The sequence below is a fragment of the Nannobrachium achirus genome (genome assembly GCF_963921795.1).
Source record: "Nannobrachium achirus genome assembly, chromosome: 1".
NCBI classification, from domain to species: Eukaryota; Metazoa; Chordata; class Actinopteri; order Myctophiformes; family Myctophidae; genus Nannobrachium; species Nannobrachium achirus.
In genome coordinates, this window is record NC_137810.1 from 73018290 (window position 1) to 73038945 (window position 20656).

The window sequence follows — 20656 nt, forward strand, 5'->3', positions numbered from 1 at the left end:
TCACGAGTAGCAGCCGCCTGAAGGTGACTTTTCAGACCAATTTTGAAGGAGGCTAGGGATTTGATCTCCTTTAAGGCCTGCGGTAGAAGGGGGCACGGTGGCGCAGTGATTAGCGCCTCGCCTCACAGCTAGAAGGTCCAGGGTTCGATTCCCGCCGGGGGACGCTGTGGGCGCTGGGGGTGTGTTCCTCCCTCCGCGTCATCAGCGCCCACAACTCTAGGTGGGGTTGGCGATAGGGCCTTTCTGTGTGGAGTTTGCATGTTCTCCCCGTGTCTCCTAGGGTAGATGCCCTCACAAAAACATGCAGTAGTACCTCCCCCTAGCCAGCCAGGCGCTCCCCAATTCCCCTGGCGCGGCAGGGGGGGAGCGGAAACCAGGACTACAGGTTAGGTAGTTTGCACTGGGTGAGAAAATGGGTTGCAAAAAACGTGGGATAAAAATATATATAAATAGAAATAAGGTCTGCGGTAGGGCGTTCCACATGTTGGTGGTATAGCTGGATAACGAATTAGAGCCTTGTTTAGTGATGAATCTAGGTTGAACATGATGGAGCTGCCTCTGGTGTTGTGATTGTGAACATCCTTGACCTTTAGTTTGCCAGGTACATGGGTATCTTGGAGGTGTGATGCTGCACTCTGTCATTAGTTTATTATTATGTGGTATTCATAATCATAATGCTTTGATGTGCCAAATCTCCCTGCCTCCCTCCCTCTCTCTACTTTACTGTAAACCACATGTCTTCAGCAGCAGTTGGCCACTGGCCATGAGAGAGAGAGAGAGAGAGAGGGAGAGAGAGAGGGAGATGGAGAGGGAGAGGGAGAGAGAGAGAGAGAGAGAGAGAGAGAGAGAGAGAGAGAGAGAGAGACCTGGGTGTCATATAGCTAGGTGTCATATAACAACAGCAACAACAGCAGCTGCAACAGCCAGTGATAAAGATACAATAAGATTAAAATATAGACTGGATATGAACAACATCTATCTAAGCCCACACTCACCTCCCCTTTCCACTGTAAACATCAGCTTCTTCTGTTTATTTTATTGGTGTCAGGCAAATTCACCTAAAACTATTGGTGTGATTACTATGGAGTGCATAAGGTCAGGATATTGTGTATACCAGACCTACTAATGGTCACGGTTTGACAGGTAACACCACTGTCAATTTAAATTACAGTCTGTCTGTCTGTCTGTCTGTCTGTCGTTAGGCTATTGTGCCAATTGTATTTCAGCTTGTGTTCATGCAGGGTGAACCCTGTCCTCACGTCAGTCAGCCCAATGATCTTCTATTGTGTGTTTAAACACTGACTAAAGTCATAGCATAGGCTACTCATAACATAATAAGTTGGAGTTGGAATGAGACATGGTGGGACTTGCCCAACTCGTTCCCTGACTATTATGTGTTCACCTATGACGATATCATCTAACTGACTGTAGCCCTAGAGCTGTAGAGGCGGGTCAAAGTCACATTATAAAGGAAATTAAAGTGCGCAGCTCGGGAACCATTTTGAGACACGACAACAACTGTGAACTTGACAGTCTGTGCGGATGACAAAACAAAACAGAATGGACCAAACTTAACCAACTTTACGTAAAGTAAGTGTTGTTGTTTTAATATTCACTACTAGAACCACTTGGTTCTCACAGGAACAGTTTATAAGCTACTTTATGCTTCTGGTTTCTACTAAAGCTACCACTCCCTGTTGTCTAGTCTGCCTGTCTGTACTTGTTCTCTGTGGTTAATCTGGTTATGAATCTTATGATTGATGTCACCAGCAAAATACTTATTTAGACAGAGCAGAACATTATGAAATAATTATGTTGATTATTTAACCCTATAAGTGACGCATGCATTTGGAATAATTATTTATGACCTTTTATGACAGTAAACCTGCCGCTTCAGCGTTGCACTCTGCAGTCTTTTCCCACTCGGCTGAAACCTTGGTTTTCATTGTGAGTTAACAGTGTCATCCGTTCTGGAGCCCGCCTACTGTATCCTGTTACTTGCGCGCGCACACACGCACGCACGCACGCACGCACGCACGCACGCACGCACGCACGCACGCACGCACACACACACACACACACACACACACACACACACACACACACACACACTTCTAGCGGAACGGAGCACACATGCAAACACAGAGCGTTTCCGTTGCAGACCAGATGTGCAACATGCAGATAGACTTGATACCAGTTTCAATGTCTACTCTGCTTGAATATAAGAGGAGGCTGCCTATGTCTGCCTATGCCTATGACTCACCTTTTCAGACTCCACCTAAACCCATAGCACTACTGAAACACTCAATGACCATACATGAAGCTAGTTAGCATTTGTTTTTAGTTTTTTTTTCTTTACCGATTATTACACATCACTATACCGATATTATAGTGATGTGTATTACCTGCTTATTGTAAATCGCTTTGGATTAAAAGCGTCTGCTAAATGCCTAAACTGTAAACTGTAAACTATGTGAGGGAGAAGTTGTTTTAAGGGTGTGGTGTGGTGTGGTGTGGTTGGTTTCCTTTTGAGTATTTAGTGTTTGTGAACAGTTTTAGAATAAAAATAATTGTAATCCAATCAAGAAAAATATGTAATGAATATTTTAAATATTTTAATACAAAGGAACTGTTGAGCTAGCTGACATCTCAAAGCTGCCAGCAGTCCATGACTTGTTTTAGTGAATGAAACATTATTTTAACCATGGTAAAGTATGTTAATCAATAGTATTATTAACATGATATTCAAAGGTCTACCTTGTTCTGTTGGAACATGAGTGTCTCCCTGTTCTTCTATTGTTCAATTATGTGGTGCTGTAGGACACCTGTTGGTTGACAAGAGCTACTGCATGCATCTGCATCTACTGTAGTCTCATCATTATGATGGTGATATTGTTGTTCATCTACTGTAGTCTCATCATTATGATGGTGATATTGTTGTTCATCTACTGTAGTCTCATCATTATGATGGTGATATTGTTGTTCATCTACTGTAGTCTCATCATTATGATGGTGATATTGTTGTTCATCTACTGTAGTCTCAGTCTCAGCATTATGATGGTGATATTGTTGTTCATCTACTGTAGTCTCAGCATTATGATGGTGAAATCTGTGTAGAAATCCATGCTGTTACGCCACATCTTCAGTACCCAGGTAGCCAGCCGACACTGGACGAGTCCGGTTGAGATCTGGCAGTTCTGGCTGACTTCCGGCAATCGGTTTGCCATAAGTGAACCAGATCTGGGCCAGATGTGTTTGCCAGATGTCTGCTGGGCACCGGTTTGCCGTAAGTGAACCAGATCTGGGCCAGATGTGTTTTGCCAGATGACTGCCGGCACTGATTTACCATAAGTGAACGAGATCTGGGCCAGATGTGTTTTGCCAGATGACTGCCGGCACTGATTTACCATAAGTGAACCAGATCTGGGCCAGATGTGTTTTGCCAGATGTCTGCCGGCACCGGTGTGCCTTAAGTGAACCAGATCTGGGCCAGATGTGTTTGCCAGATGTCTGCCGGCACTGGTATGCCTTAAGTGAACCAGATCTGGGCCAGATGTGGTTGCCAGATGTCTGCCGGGCACCGGTTTGCCGTAAGTGAACCAGATCTGGGCTAGATGTGGTTGCCAGATGTCTGCCGGGCACCGGTTTGCCGTAAGTGAACCAGATCTGGGCTAGATGTGGTTGCCAGATGTCTGCCGGCACTGGTATGCCTTAAGTGAACCAGATCTGGGCCAGATGTGGTTGCCAGATGTCTGCCGGGCACCGGTTTGCCGTAAGTGAACCAGATCTGGGCCAGATGTGGTTGCCAGATGTCTGCCGGGCACCGGTTTGCCGTAAGTGAACCAGATCTGGGCTAGATGTGGTTGCCAGATGTCTGCCGGCACTGGTATGCCTTAAGTGAACCAGATCTGGGCTAGATGTGGTTGCCAGATGTCTGCCGGCCACCGGTTTGCCGTAAGTGAATTTGGCTGTGTTTGATAGGTGCTCGGATATGTTTTTTTCTCAAGTCTGCACGTAATTTCAAGCCTCAGGTCGACATTCAGTAACCCTAATATCCTATCTTGATTTTATAGTAATTCAAGGGAGACTAACCCCAGTTTAACCCAAGGAATGTCGCACAGAAATAAAACAAACCTCCACGTGTTCATCTCGGTGAGCTATACAACATACTAAAAGACGGGCCCTTGACAAATGATGGTTTTCGACTTATAACGCAAAATAGCTAACCCGGGCACCGGTTTGCCGTAAGTTAACCAGATCTGGGCCAAATGTGTTTGCCAGATGTCTGATGTCTAGGGTTAGGTATTTTGCGTTATACGTCAAAGACAATGCGACATCAGACCTTGGTTCCGAGATATGTTGTAGAGCTCTCTGAGACGAATGCATGGATATCTTGATTGTCCTCCTACGACCTTTCTTCCCCGGGATCTCCAATTTGACCAAAGGGTCATAGAGTCTATAACCGTTAGAGGACATTGAAAGGCAGGCCTGAAAAAGCTATTTCCTCACAGGAGTGTCTGTGTGGGATGATTCTTATACTGGTGTGTTCAGCTCACCGAGCCGAACATGTTGGTGTGTGTAACTCCTCTGTAGAACACTCGTGTGCGGAGTAAACAGCCCATGAAGTTAGAATTAGGGTTAGCCCTCTAGGGGTCGCTCAGAAATGAAAGGCACATCCACGCGTTCGTCTCGGCGAGCAGATCAATAATCTTTTTTCCGTTTGTCTGTACGCCCCTTAGAACCCGAGCTAGCCTTTCTAGAAGGGTTAGAAATCGACCGAAGCATTTTCACGCGACGGGACCAATTTCATCAGACTCTGCGTCAAAAAGCAAGTCAGAATAAGTGTCTTTTATCTGAAAAAATATATAATTGAATTGACACCGGCCAGATGTGTTTGCCAGATGTCTGCTGGGCACCGGTTTGCCGTAAGTGAACCAGATCTGGGCCAGATGTGTTTTGCCAGATGACTACCGGCACTGATTTACCATAAGTGAACCAGATCTGGGCCAGATGTGTTTTGCCAGATGACTGCCGGCACTGATTTACCATAAGTGAACCAGATCTGGGCCAGATGTGTTTTGCCAGATGTCTGCCGGCACCGGTGTGCCTGAAGTGAACCAGATCTGGGCCAGATGTGGTTGCCAGATGTCTGCCGGCACTGGTATGCCTTAAGTGAACCAGATCTGGGCCAGATGTGGTTGCCAGATGTCTGCCGGGCACCGGTTTGCCGTAAGTGAACCAGATCTGGGCCAGATGTGGTTGCCAGATGTCTGCCGGGCACCGGTTTGCCGTAAGTGAACCAGATCTGGGCTAGATGTGGTTGCCAGATGTCTGCCGGCACTGGTATGCCTTAAGTGAACCAGATCTGGGCTAGATGTGGTTGCCAGATGTCTGCCGGCCACCGGTTTGCCGTAAGTGAATTTGGCTGTGTTTGATAGGTGCTCGGATATGTTTTTTTCTCAAGTCTGCACGTAATTTCAAGCCTCAGGTCGACATTCAGTAACCCTAATATCCTATCTTGATTTTATAGTAATTCAAGGGAGACTAACCCCAGTTTAACCCAAGGAATGTCGCACAGAAATAAAACAAACCTCCACGTGTTCATCTCGGTGAGCTATACAACATACTAAAAGACGGGCCCTTGACAAATGATGGTTTTCGACTTATAACGCAAAATAGCTAACCCGGGCACCGGTTTGCCGTAAGTTAACCAGATCTGGGCCAAATGTGTTTGCCAGATGTCTGATGTCTAGGGTTAGGTATTTTGCGTTATACGTCAAAGACAATGCGACATCAGACCTTGGTTCCGAGATATGTTGTAGAGCTCTCTGAGACGAATGCATGGATATCTTGATTGTCCTCCTACGACCTTTCTTCCCCGGGATCTCCAATTTGACCAAAGGGTCATAGAGTCTATAACCGTTAGAGGACATTGAAAGGCAGGCCTGAAAAAGCTATTTCCTCACAGGAGTGTCTGTGTGGGATGATTCTTATACTGGTGTGTTCAGCTCACCGAGCCGAACATGTTGGTGTGTGTAACTCCTCTGTAGAACACTCGTGTGCGGAGTAAACAGCCCATGAAGTTAGAATTAGGGTTAGCCCTCTAGGGGTCGCTCAGAAATGAAAGGCACATCCACGCGTTCGTCTCGGCGAGCAGATCAATAATCTTTTTTCCGTTTGTCTGTACGCCCCTTAGAACCCGAGCTAGCCTTTCTAGAAGGGTTAGAAATCGACCGAAGCATTTTCACGCGACGGAACCAATTTCATCAGACTCTGCGTCAAAAAGCAAGTCAGAATAAGTGTCTTTTATCTGAAAAAATATATAATTGAATTGACACCGGCCAGATGTGTTTGCCAGATGTCTGCTGGGCACCGGTTTGCCGTAAGTGAACCAGATCTGGGCCAGATGTGTTTTGCCAGATGACTGCCGGCACTGATTTACCATAAGTGAACCAGATCTGGGCCAGATGTGGTTGCCAGATGTCTGCCGGGCACCGGTTTGCCGTAAGTGAACCAGATCTGGGCTAGATGTGGTTGCCAGATGTCTGCCGGCACTGGTATGCCCACTGGTATGTCCGAATTTCGTGTATTTTTCATGATTGTCCTGCCTGAAAAAGGATTTTTTTGTAATTTTGTATTGATTTTAATGACTCAAGGCCCAAACTAAGCCTGTCTTGAGTACGTGACCTTTAGGGGTTAGAAGTGTCGTACGTAGAGACACGACCAAGTTCATTGAATTCAGCAATCAGCACTTCAAATATGAAAATAAAAAAATACTTGGAGATTCTGGACAGTTTGCCATTGTTTCATTAATTATAAACATGCTGCAATTGCAGCAAGAAAATATTCTCTACTCCCTATGTTGATATGAGTATTAAAACATGAACAAAATCTGTTTATGGTAGATTTAGAGAAGATAAGAAATCTGCGATTAATTTGCGATTAATCATGCGATTAATCAGATTAAATATTTTAATCGATCCCCAGCCCTAGTTTATATATAAGTAAACTATATTTGTTTATGTGCAAAATAAAAGATATTTTTAAACATACTCTAAATTTATTATTATGATATGATTATTATTATAATCATTGTTTATTACTTGTTATTCATATTATTATTATATTGTTACACATTATTATTACAATCGTTATTATCATCATTATATTGTTATGAATACATATGATCATCGACCTTATTACACACACGCACGCACACGCGCACGCACACACACACACACACACACACACACACACACACACACACACACACACACACACACACACACACACACACACACACACACACAGGCGAGGCGGGACTATTTACCCATAGTCTCGCGTAGCCACAATCTCCGAATGGGAGCATTCCAATAGCACCAACAGTCTGGCCACGCGAGACTACCCATAATTCATCATCACGTCAAAGTTCAGAGCGGAGCGCGCGCGCTTTCTCTCTTCCATGTTTTGCTCTGCTGTTGGGAAGGAGACCACATACGCCGATACCGCGGACTCAACAGTATTATACACGGTAATACATCTAAATACTATAATTCATATCACTTCTGTGGCCGCAATGTCGATATCTTGTATGCATGCCGCAGTATTTAAGGTTGTTCACTTGTTGTACATTGTACAGCTGTGTGTGTGTGTGTTAACGTTAGCAATAGCCTTACATTAGCCTTACATTAAGTCGTACCTGCAGTGGCTAACGCATTCTGGCTTTGGATCCCAAAGCCAGAATACGAATAAGCCACTGCAGGTTCGACTTAATGTAAGGCTACGTTAGCAACATAGTTGCTCGCATAGCTAGTTTGAATCACAGAATTCCCGTGTGTGTTGTGGACTTGTGGGTGTAGTAAATTAGTTTAGTGGTGTAGACGTGAGTTGGCTCGTAACTTGTGTGTGATAGTTTTCTCACTTTGCTTTACAAAGTGCCTTTATTTGGCCGTGTTCTAGTACCGGTGTTGTTCATGTGTATGTGAAAATGGGGCCGGATACAACGTGTTTTAGCACGCATTAAAAAGTGAACAGACACCAGGCCACACAAACCACGCTGTTCAAGCTGCTCGTAAATCGGCTCTTTTAGACCTGTTTGTTCTGTTTATATCAGCCAGTTTGCTGGTGTGAGTGAGTGTAGGTGTCATACACGGTACAGCTCTATGCACGACTGTTGGAGGAAATGCGCTAAAACTTGGTTTGTACTTTGTCCTTACGAAGGTGTTGCAGGTTTAACTGTGCTAATCTACAAGCCTACAACTCGTCGCATCCGCTGGGCTAGGAGGGCTTTTAGATCATATATATGGCTCACCGTCTGTCTGCTTTACGGCTCGTGTCGTTTTGGTTCAGATTAAAGGAGCTATAGTCAACTTTTCCTTGAAAAATGGATGCTAAATAAAAATGTTTCAAAAATATTTCATAAAAAAGATTAAGCTTCATATGTTTCTATTTAAAAATGACCACAAAAATCATAAAATAACCATTTGGGCCATTTACATACTGAATGTTTACAATGTTTATATCCCTCTTCTATTATTTTTGATAAGGGATATGAACAAAGTAAGTCTGACAATGGCAAAAATAATTATAATTATTTTACGCTTTTGTGGTAATTTTTTGAATAGAAACACAAACATGAAACTGAATCTTTTTTTTATAAAATATTTTCAAAACATTATTTTTATTTTAGTGTCCGTTTTTCAATAACAAGTCCTATGAGATGGAGTTATTTATTTGAGATGAGTGGACCTGTCTGCTTTATTTTTTGAATTATTTTTTTTTATAGCAGATTTACAGTGCTTTGTGAGATTACTATTTGTCATGAAGTGTGTAGGGCTTAAATGTAACTCCTGCAGGCTGCTTTTGGTAGTGACAAATACATTAATGTTGAATAGAGTTGTCTGCTTAATCGATGTTAACCTAACTTGGTCTCATCTCTCTCGTTCAATGTCCACTTCTCCAGAACCACCTTATCTGTTTGCTGACGAGCTGCAGTGCCGACTGCTTGCTATCTTGGGCAGACTAATCCCTCATCCTATACCTCTCAGGTGGTGGAGCCTTACCTCTAACCCCCACCCTACCTCACCTCAGGTACATCCACAGAAAAGTCTTCTGTATTAAACAATGTTAGAGTGTTTTGATTAAAACAAAAACAAAAAAAGAGAAGAAAAGTGCTAGTTTCTGTGAAAATCTGTGCAGGTGATTATTGTGTTAGTTTGGAAGTGTCCTGTGTACCACCTATTTCTATTTGCGTGCCAGAGCAGGGGTTTTAAAAGTGGGTGACGGGGCACCCTGGGGTGCCGTGACAGCAGTCCAGGGGTGCCGTGAGATAATTTGGTAATATTTGGAATTTATTTGGACACTTGAAACTATATTTTGTACAAAGTACAAAGTGAATTATTTTCAGTCAGTTCTAACCAAAATAGCTATTATCTCAATGTTTTCCTCGCAACATAATCACTAAAATATCGTCACTGTCGGGCAGAAACCTTGTATTTCCAAGTTACAACACTGTCGCACAAAACTAGTGAAAACAGCCGATCTACAAGCACACAACGCCTCGCATCACGAGGCGTTGTGTGCTTGTGGATCTGCTGTTTTCACTAGTTTAATACATATTTTAGATGATAAATACAAAACGAACGGTTTCCACCTGACAACGACGATATACTATAAATATAAGGTGCTGGGAGTGAGAATTATAATGTAGGGGTGCCTCAGATTAAAAAACAGATTTATGGGTTGCCCTGAGTCAAAAAAAAAAAAAAAAAAAAAAAAACGTTTGGGAACCCCTGCTATAGAGACACATGTTTCCCAGATAAAACCACTCCAGCTGGCAGCCATGTAAGGAAAAAATGCCTCATTTTGACTTCTGTGATTTTGTGATGTCACTAAGTAACACTAATTTAATTTGCCTGCTTAGAACGCCGCCCATCCTTGTCCAGAGTGAAGCCAGTGCTCAACACCCTCCTCTACATCTACGTGATACCAGTGGTACTGGTCCTTGGGCTACGTTGACCTTCGTGTTGTCGCTCTGGAGGAACAGCTACTGGGAGCACTTCCGGAGTTCACTCTACCGAGCAGGTACCAGGACACATCCTAAACCTTGTTGTCTGTAGCATAGCTGTGTACATAAAATGATCAATTCCACCATCATCTTATCTTATCCGTGCGGCACTCTATTCTGCTGCTATTCAAAATGTGCTTTACCCAATGATATACAACAGTTCAGTAATTCACTAAAATACATTTGCAAAAGCATGTTAATTTGGTTTTCTGTCTGCTTAATCGATGTTAACCTAACTTGGTCTCATCTCTCTCGTTCATGTCCACTTCTCCAGAACCACCTGATCCACATCTGTGTGCTGACGAGCTGCAGTGCAGACAGCCTGCAGTGCCGACCGCTTGCTACCTTGGGCAGACTAACCCCCATCCTAAACCTAACCTCCCAGTTGGGGGAGCCTCACCTCTAACCCCACCATACCTCACCTCAGGTACATCCAAACAGAAAAGTCCTATCTTACTGTATTAAACAATGTTAAAATCACCAACATTGTAGCTGTAGGAAAGCTTAGATTATCCTCTATCTGCAAAGTGTTTTGATAAAAAAAAAGAAAGAAGACAAGCTAGTTTCTGTGAAAATCTGTGCAGGTGATTATTGTGTTAGTTTGTAAGTGTCCTGTGTACCACCTATTTCTATTTGCGTGCCATAGAGCAGGGGTTTTCAAAGTGGGTGATGGGGCACCCTGGGGTGCCGTGACAGCAGCCCAGGGGTGCCGCGAGATAATTTCGTATCATTTGGAATTTATTTGGACACTTGAAAAAATATTTTGTATAATTTTAAACTTGAAGTACAAAATTATTTTCAATCGGTTCTAACCAAAATGGCTATTATCTCAACGTTTTCCTTGCAACATAATCACTAAAATATCGTCACTGTCGGGCAGAAAATGTGTATTTCCAAGTTACAAGACTGTCGCACAAAGCTAGTGGAAACAGACGATCTTCAAGCACACAACGCCTCGCATCACAAGGCGTCGTGTGCTTGTAGATCTGCTGTTTTCACTAGTTTAGTACATATTTTAGATGATAAATACAAAACGAACGGTTTCCACCCGACAACGACGATATGCTATAAATATAAGGTGCTGGGAGTGAGAATTATAATGTAGGGGTGCCTCAGATTAAAAACAGATGTATGGGTTGCCCTGAGTCAAAAAACGTTTGGGAACCCCTGCTATAGAGACACATGTTTCCCAGATAAAACCACTCCAGCTGGCAGCCATGTTAATTTGGTTTTCTGTCTGCTTAATCAATTTTAACCTAACTTGGTCTCATCTCGTTCATGTCCACTTCTCCAGAACCACCTGATCCACATCTGTGTGCTGACGAGCTGCAGTGCAGACAGCCTGCAGTGCCGACCGCTTGCTACCTTGGGCAGACTAACCCCCATCCTAAACCTAACCTCCCAGTTGGGGGAGCCTCACCTCTAACCCCACCATACCTCACCTCAGGTACATCCAAACAGAAAAGTCCTATCTTACTGTATTAAACAATGTTAAAATCACCAACATTGTAGCTGTAGGAAAGCTTAGATTATCCTCTATCTGCAAAGTGTTTTGATAAAAAAAAGAAAGAAGACAAGCTAGTTTCTGTGAAAATCTGTGCAGGTGATTATTGTGTTAGTTTGTAAGTGTCCTGTGTACCACCTATTTCTATTTGCGTGCCATAGAGCAGGGGTTTTCAAAGTGGGTGATGGGGCACCCTGGGGTGCCGTGACAGCAGCCCAGGGGTGCCGCGAGATAATTTGGTATCATTTGGAATTTATTTGGACACTTGAAAAAATATTTTGTATAATTTTAAACTTGAAGTACAAAGTTATTTTCAGTCGGTTCTAACCAAAATGGCTATTATCTCAACGTTTTCCTTGCAACATAATCACTAAAATATCGTCACTGTCGGGCAGAAAATGTGTATTTCCAAGTTACAAGACTGTCGCACAAAGCTAGTGGAAACAGACGATCTTCAAGCACACAACGCCTCGCATCACAAGGCGTCGTGTGCTTGTAGATCTGCTGTTTTCACTAGTTTAGTACATATTTTAGATGATAAATACAAAACGAACGGTTTCCACCCGACAACGACGATATGCTATAAATATAAGGTGCTGGGAGTGAGAATTATAATGTAGGGGTGCCTCAGATTAAAAACAGATGTATGGGTTGCCCTGAGTCAAAAAACGTTTGGGAACCCCTGCTATAGAGACACATGTTTCCCAGATAAAACCACTCCAGCTGGCAGCCATGTTAATTTGGTTTTCTGTCTGCTTAATCAATTTTAACCTAACTTGGTCTCATCTCGTTCATGTCCACTTCTCCAGAACCACCTGATCCACATCTGTGTGCTGACGAGCTGCAGACAGCCTGCAGTGCCGACCGCTTGCTACCTTGGGCAGACTAACCCCCATCCTAAACCTAACCTCCCAGTTGGGGGAGCCTCACCTCTAACCCCACCATACCTCACCTCAGGTACATCCAAACAGAAAAGTCCTATCTTACTGTATTAAACAATGTTAAAATCACTGTAGGAAATCTTAAATCATCCTCTTTCTATCTGCAAAGTGTTTTGATAAAGAAAAAGGTAGTTTCTGTCAAATTCTGTGCAGGTGATTAGTGTGAGTTTGGAAGTGTCCTTCATGTACCACCTGTTTCTAAATTGCATATAATTCTTGAGGTAGCAGGTTGCTATATCACTATATGATGGTATACTGTGAATATCATAGAATCAATTCATTCTTTTAGTGGCAGATCTACAGTGTGCTAGTGAATGTGGTGAGATTGTAGATTATTTTGTGATATCACTAAGTCATGCTAATTTAATTTGCCTGCTTACAGCGCCGCCCTACCAACTGACGGTGGAAAACCAAACCTTGTCTGTAGCATAGTTGTGTACATAAAACAATCAATTCCACCAAAGATTGATCTATCTCAACAGATCATCTTAACTTATCCCTGTGCACTCTATTCTGTGGTTATTCAAAATGTATTTACCCAATGATATACAACAGTTCAGTAATTCACTAAAATACATTTGCAAAATCCTAACTTGTTCTCATCTCTCCCTTGTTCCAGGTCCACTTCTCCACCTGATCCTGGGCCCATTTTAGCTGGTATGTACACATTTAGATTTCATTGTAACGTTTGATCCTAGGTTTAGAGTTTTCTTGCAGTGAAGTGAGAGGGTTCTATGGATTTTATTGGATTTGCACTGTTCATACTAGTGGTGACTGCACGGGGTCGTGTCTGCGTGCTGACGGGCCGCGGTGCAGACAGCCTGCAGTGCCAACCGTCTGCACCTTCGGCAAACTAAAGCCGGCATCATAGTCGCCTCGGCGGTGGAAGGCTTTACACCGCGGTGTAGTCTTTTCGAGTCTTTTTGAGTCATGAAACTACAACATTACATTATTCCTCGCGGTGGAGAGCTTTCCACCGTGAGTCCCGACACATCTCTCTGTTTTTACTATCAGACAGACAGACAGGCTCTACACCCCGTTCACTGATTGGTCAATCTAGACTAGTCAGTCACGGTGAATAGGACTCCACCGTGGCGTACTATGATGGCCTGCACTTATTTTCTGACTTGAGGTGGAAAGCTTTCACCTCAAATTTGCGGTGGATAGCTCTCCACCGTACACTCTGATACGGGCTTAACCCCTCATCCTACACAAACCTCCCAGCCTCATCTCTAACCCCCACCCTACCCTCAGCCTAAACCTAACTTCACAGGCAGCGGTCTTGAGCGGATCCTAACCCTGCGTCACAGGCTCTCAATGCCAGTGGTTCTCAACCTGTGGGTCCCCCAGGCGGTCCCCAGTTGATTAACGTAATGTGCACCATTGTTTTCTCACAACCGTAAACAAACCAAGCATGAAGTTTAAGTGAAGAGAGTGTACCACAAAGTGACTATTTAAGGACCTTTACAAATCAAACATTGGCCAAATTGTCAAATATTAGAGGCAGAAATTGTGAAAATAGCAGATCTGCTATTTTCATAATAGAACTGTTATACAAAATGGAATGCCTCAACTCTTACTTGTCAGGGTGGGGGGGTCCCCAGGTCAAATATGATTATTTTGGGGGTCGTGGCCTGAAAAGCTTGAGAACCACTGCTCTAAACAGACCCCATTGACATTGTGATCCGTTGGCACCGCAGGATTTCGGCACAGCGGGTGGACCCCGACTGTACATGTCACAGCAATCCTGTGCTAGCCTACAACTCACCCCAGTGGGGCTGGTTTTACAAAGATTTTAACCCATTTAGGCCTAACCTATAGTTAGGCCCAAATCAGATATTGGCCTACAAAAAATATGTTGATACATACTGTACATGTACTGTGAGCCCCTCCCATACACTAAAATGTGTACCCGGCCTGAAAGGGTTAAACTGGTCTGTATGAGGGGGGGTGTTTTGGAAGTATGGAAATGGTGCTCACACTGGCCAGTTTGAATGCCAAAAAGCCATTGTTAACTACTTGTGGTGTATTTGACCATTTTCATTGCAACATATGTCAGTAAATCTTTCCGTGTTTACAGTGTTTTCCCAAGACTGGTCGTCTGAGGGACTTCTGATGGTTTTCGGGGCCATACATTTCACCTGGTCGATCTGTTCTGTACCCTTTGGCCATAATGACTGAGCGTTACTCTGAGTACTGTAAGTCATCAAATCAGCGAAGAAAGGCATTGTCTGCCGTCAATTCACGTCTACAGTCACATTTTGCAAATATTCACACCTCTATAGATGAACCGGCTGAATGTGCTGATCCTGTGGAAAGTGGTGATCAACTTCCAAATTTAGTTGAACAAGGTGCTCAGTTTGGTGATCAAGTTGAAAATGATGATCACAGTGACCAGGATTCAGAGGAAGTGGATTTTATGGACACAGAGGTTAATCCTGAGACAGTGGGTGACTTTGTAAATAGGGTTGAGAGCGGTGATGATGATGATGAAATTCAACAGCCGACTCTAGCTACTAACTTGATGAACTGGGCCGTGGAATATGGTATCACTCTCGTTGCATTAACTGCCTTGTTGTCAGTGTTGAGGCCTCACCACCCATCCCTTCCTAAGGATGCTAGAACACTCCTCTGTACCAGCAGGAATTATGTGATCAAACAAGTTGCAGGTGGTGCCTACTTTTACTTTGGGATTGTAAATGCTCTGTCATGTTTCTTCAACAAGACTTGGTCGAAAATTCCAGATCGGCATACAATCAAACTACAACTAAATTTTGATGGGCTCCCTCTTTTTAAGAGCTCAGGTGTCCAGTTATGGCCAATTTTGGGGTTGGTGCAAGGATTTGGTGAAAAAAAACCTTGCTTAATTGGCTTGTTTGGTGGAACCTCAAAACCTACATCTCTGAGAGAATACTTGAGTGATCTAGTGACAGACATACAAATCGTAGCAGCTGGCTTTACATTTAAAGGCAAAACACTATTCATAAAAATTGCGTCAGTAATTTGTGATGCCCCTGCGCGAGCATATATAAAAGCCATAAAATATCACTCTGGATATGCAAGCTGTGACAAGTGCACAATACATGGCCTTTATGTAGATGGCAGAATGACCTTTCCAGACACCAAATGCTCTGCAAGAACAGATGAGAGTTTCAGACTTCATTTGGATGAGGAACATCACAGAGACATCTCCCCACTCACAGAGACTGGCATTGGTATGGTTACTATGTTTCCTCATGATTACATGCATCTTGTCTGCCTCGGAGTCATGAGGAAGCTCTTAGAGCTGTGGGCAGGCAGCAAGGGCCGTCTTAGTTACCGCTTGCCATCTGTGAAAGTACATCTGTTGTCAGAAAAACTGTTGTCTTTCAAATGTCATATGCCAAATGAATTTGCTCGAAAGCCCAGATCTGTTGTAGAGAGACATAGATGGAAGGCAACTGAATATAGGCAATTTTTATTGTATACTGGGCCAGTTGCACTTATTGATGTTGTTAGCACACCAGTCTACAACAATTTCATGTTGTTATATGTTGCCATATCTCTGTTGGCATGTCCAAAGCTGTGTGCGCTCTTCTGTGATTTTGCCCAAACTTTGCTTGTGTCTTTTGTAGAACACTTTGGACAGCTTTATGGCAGGGAAAATCTTGTGTACAATGTGCACGGCCTTATACATCTCAGTAATGATGTAAAGGAGCATGGAGAATGTTTGGACAACATTTCCGGGTTTCCCTTTGAGAATTATCTTGGTCAAATAAAGAAAATGGTCCGCAGCCCCCAGTTCCCAGTTGCGCAAGTTGTGAGGCGAATATCAGAGGCTGACAATGCAGTTTGTAGTTCAGATAAAAATGTAAGCAAATTCAGAAAGCCCCACAGTGAGGGTCCGCTGCCATCGCACATCACGTGTGCAGCTATGCAGTACAAAGAAATGAGTCTTCCACAATTTTGTGTCAAGGTATTCACAGGTGATAACTGCATATGTTCTAACGGTACAGTTGGCATTGTCCGGAATATCTTTGTGGTTGATGGGGATCCATATTTGGTGTATAATGAGTTCACCCATTGTTCAAGCTTCTTTGACTACCCGATAAATTCATGCCAACTTGGAGTGTTCCTTCTTTCAGACCTGTCTCAGGAAATGAAATGCATTCGAATGGATGAGAATGTAACAAAGTATGTACTACTTCCATTCAGAGAAAAATTTGTGGGCATGCCATTTCTCCATCTGTCTTAACATCTTGGTTTTCGAGCAACAGGCACGTGACCTTTCGTGACGTATTGCCCCAGAAGTGATTTCCCCATTCATTTTCTCTATACGGGTCGGCTTTGTTTGACCCGTATGGAGAAAATGAATGACCATAAAATAACCATAAAACATTACGTTTTGGTGCAAAAACGACCCCCCCCCCCCTCCCCATCCTCTTGGTGACAGAGATGAGTGACTAATAGGCTAATTCTCACCTGCAGTCCCTGGCCAAGACATATAGATACAGGCCTACTAACACAGCGGTTCTCAACCTTTTCAGGCCGCGACCCTCAAAATGATCATATTTCAACTGGGGACCCCTACCCTGACAAGCACTTGGAATTATAAGAGTAGGCATTATATCATTTTGACTCATCTGTTCCATTGTGAAAATAGCAAATCTTCATGCTCACAACGCAAGATCGGCTATTTTCACAATTTCGGCCCTCAATTTGGGACAATTTGGCAATTTCTTTACCAGAGGTACTAAAAAGACCTTAATCTGTCACTTGAGAAATGTGCAGATACCATGTATATACTTATACTGTATGTTGGTCTGTTGAGTGAGAAAACAATGTTTACATTTAGCTAAACATCTGGGGACCCCCCCAAAATAATGTGGGGACCCACAGGTTGAGAACCACTGTACTAACACATGACATACTAACAGACATACTAACAGACGTACTAACATGACATACTAACATAGACATACTAACATGACATACTAACATACTAACATAGACATACTAACATGACATACTAACAGACATACTAACATAGACATACTAACTGCTCGTGACCCTCTAACTCAGTGGTTCTCAACCTGTGGGTCAGGACCCCTAGGGGGGGTCCCCAAATTATTTTGGGGGGTCCCCAGATGATTAACTTCATGTGCAACATTGTTTTCTCACTCAACAGTAAACAAACATAATTCTTAAGTGTATAGAGCACATATGCACATTTCTTAAGTGACTATTTAAAGACGTTTTAATACTTCTAAAATGACAAATTAAACATTGGCCAAATTGTGAAATATTGAAGTCAGAAATTGTGAAAATAGCCGATCTACATGCTCACAACGCAGAGGCGTTCTGCTTTTCTCTGAATAGAATCTGCTATTCTAGGTATGCTAGAACCATGTTATACAAAATGTAATGTCTCAACTGTTAGTGCCCCTCAGGGTGGGGGGTCCCCAGTTAAAATATGATTATTTTGGGGGTTGTGGCCTGAAAAGGTTGAGAACCACTGCTCTAACTGACCTGGCAGACTGACTGAAGGCACTTTTTCCTTAAGGGGATAATGCAGTCTCTTCTATTAGCCCCCGTTGTAATGCAAAATATGCCTGTTCCTTGATGCATTCACCGTTTTTTTCGACAAATCGAATGTTTATGTACACGCAGGAATCCGTGGATCACCGGTCTGCTTTGTTTGAACCGTAAAACTTGCATAAGAATTTTTTGAACTTTCTTTGGAGAAAATGAATGGGGAAATCACTTCTAGGGCAAGCTACGTCACGGAAAGTCACATGCCTTAACACCCTGTATTTTTTTTATTGTCTTTTTTATTTATTTTACTCTGAACGGATTAGTTAGCTGGTCAATCACATGTAATGTAATATATTTTTACTACCGCTTTGATGTCTACCTGAGAAAAATGTGCAAATATGTGTAATGGGTATATACCTGAGAAAAATTTGCAAATATGTGAAAAATGGGTAATGGGTTTATTTCTGAAGTGCCAACATAGTTGGCTGCCGATGACCACAGCTGGTGAGACTGATTCAGAGACACTGAGCAAACATGGTACAGCTGCCATGAACTAATTCAGATGCCTGGACGATAAAGACACTGGACACGTGTGAAGCTGTTACAAAGCAAAGAGGCACCTAACCTTGTGCCTGGATATTGCTAGGTGGACAATGCTAGTTATTAGCTACAAGCCTACAGTGAACATTTAGACCTGGAGTGGACACTGATGTTTTTTCCATTACAAGATATCAGACCATATTATCATCACTGAGAATGGGAGTCTTGCATATCCTTTGAACTGCAGAACCAGAACCCTGACAAAGCTTCAAGTGGTCCAACCTGAAAGCCACGATACAGGACTGAGTGGAGCGGGTTTCCCATATCTCAGCTTGAACGCCCACGCCAAGCAGCGGGAGGTTAACAAGAAGACAACAAACTGTGAGTTACCCGTCATGAAGTGTCAGGTGAAATGGCAGGACTCATAGATAATGTATCAAAAGGTTTAAACCGCACACCAAAAATATTAAACTGATGTTTCAGCCTTGGTGATTATTAGGATTTTATTTGTGTTACAATAAGTGTAAAATATTCTCGTAGAGACTCGAGGGTGTCTGCGTTGCATTCAGGGTAAAAATCAAAATCTGACCTTCTGTTTCCCAGTGTCAGACCTGTAAAAAGTATCCAGACCTGTAAAAAGTATCCAATCAGAGAAAAGTTTCCATTTTCTGGGAAAAGGGAGGTTAGATCACGATCCAACCTCCAAAAAGATAAATGTATTTTTTCACCCGGAATCCACCTCAGGCACCCGATCTAAAACGTAATTAAGCACAAAACGTCGCACACTTCAGCTTTAATGCTGAGCCTGAGGAAAGCCAAAGGCTGAAACACATCTGTTTTGTACTGCTGCTGTGCGGATTAAATCTGTTCTGCTGCAGTCAGCCTGCTCTGATTGCAAAAGACCGTCTGACACAGGCATGGGAGGGTTACAGTTTGGCTGATACTGATAACCGATATGCAGCACCAATGCCAAAATGACCAACACCGGCTAGGGGTGTCACGATTCTCCAAATCCACGATTCAATTGTGTCAATAGCAAATAAAAAATCACTGGCACTGTCTAAAAAAAATACCTGTCTGCCATTCTGCAAAACAAAACAATTCAGTGGGCCATAAAAAAATAATTCACTGAATAGCAAACCGTTGTCGTCATATCTACGACACTTTGGTTGTTTACATAACTCAAAATGTAACAAAATGTTTATTTCAAAAGACTTGTGGTGAGATGAAGTCGATCTCTTAAGACGCTTGTTTACAATTGCTTTGACTCAGAGGTGAAAGACGTGAGACTCCCGCTAGGCCTCTCCTGTGCGACTGGCCGGTGCAGGTCAACTGAGAGCCGAGCTGATTCACTGCTCTTCACCGCTGCTGTGCAGTGCAACAACCACCAATAGCAATCCAGTCCTCTCACTGATCAAACATTTGTTCTTGTATCTAATATAGAGGTACCAGTAATTCATAAGCAGTTAAAAAGTTGTGTAAAGATTTAATACATTTTAAGAAGAAGATAACTAGTCCGACAGAATGCAGCCTACCAGCGGACTGCAGTTCAGCTCATGTGTGTGGGACTGTCAGCTCAGCTGCTGCTGTGTTGTCATTCAAGGAGTGTTTGTTTTCGGCTGCGTGCAAGTGGGGTGGAAAGGCAGAAATAACACTGGTCCTGGAGAATCCCGATCCTGTTTTTAAGTACAACGTTCAAATCGACAGCTCCTTTTGAACGATTTTCAATTGAGAATGTAAATCGTGACACCCCCCAGCATGGGCTGATACAATATGGTTGATGATATACTGTATCCCTAGTTCCTAGTATATACAATAAGAGTGTCAAAATGTGTTTTTTGTAAATGTAAAATTTTTGTGTAATTTTTTTTTATCCCTTTCAATTTGAGGTACAATGTACCACATTGTCGAATTCCTTGATGAGGGAGGCGCAGAGGTGGTTCCAGCCTCCTGGGTGCAGGATGGACACAGCTTTTGGCCTCCCTATGACACCAGAGCCCTGTGTGACCGTGCCATAATGAGGGAAGACCCTCCCGAAGATTCTTGGTCAACCTATCGGGTCCGGATAATGAAGACAAAGGGTATGCTTTA

The 20656-nt window shown here is 43.1% G+C and overlaps 1 long non-coding RNA gene across 1 annotated transcript; it reads left to right on the forward strand.

Moving 5' to 3' along the window:
- The first annotated feature begins 7421 nt into the window (after window positions 1–7421).
- On the forward strand, window positions 7422–12443 carry LOC308293442. Its single transcript, XR_013962469.1, has 6 exons — window positions 7422–7531; window positions 8963–9090; window positions 9923–10083; window positions 10341–10493; window positions 11361–11513; window positions 12380–12443. It is a non-coding gene; the product is annotated as an uncharacterized lncRNA (long non-coding RNA).
- Window positions 12444–20656: the final 8213 nt, after the last annotated feature.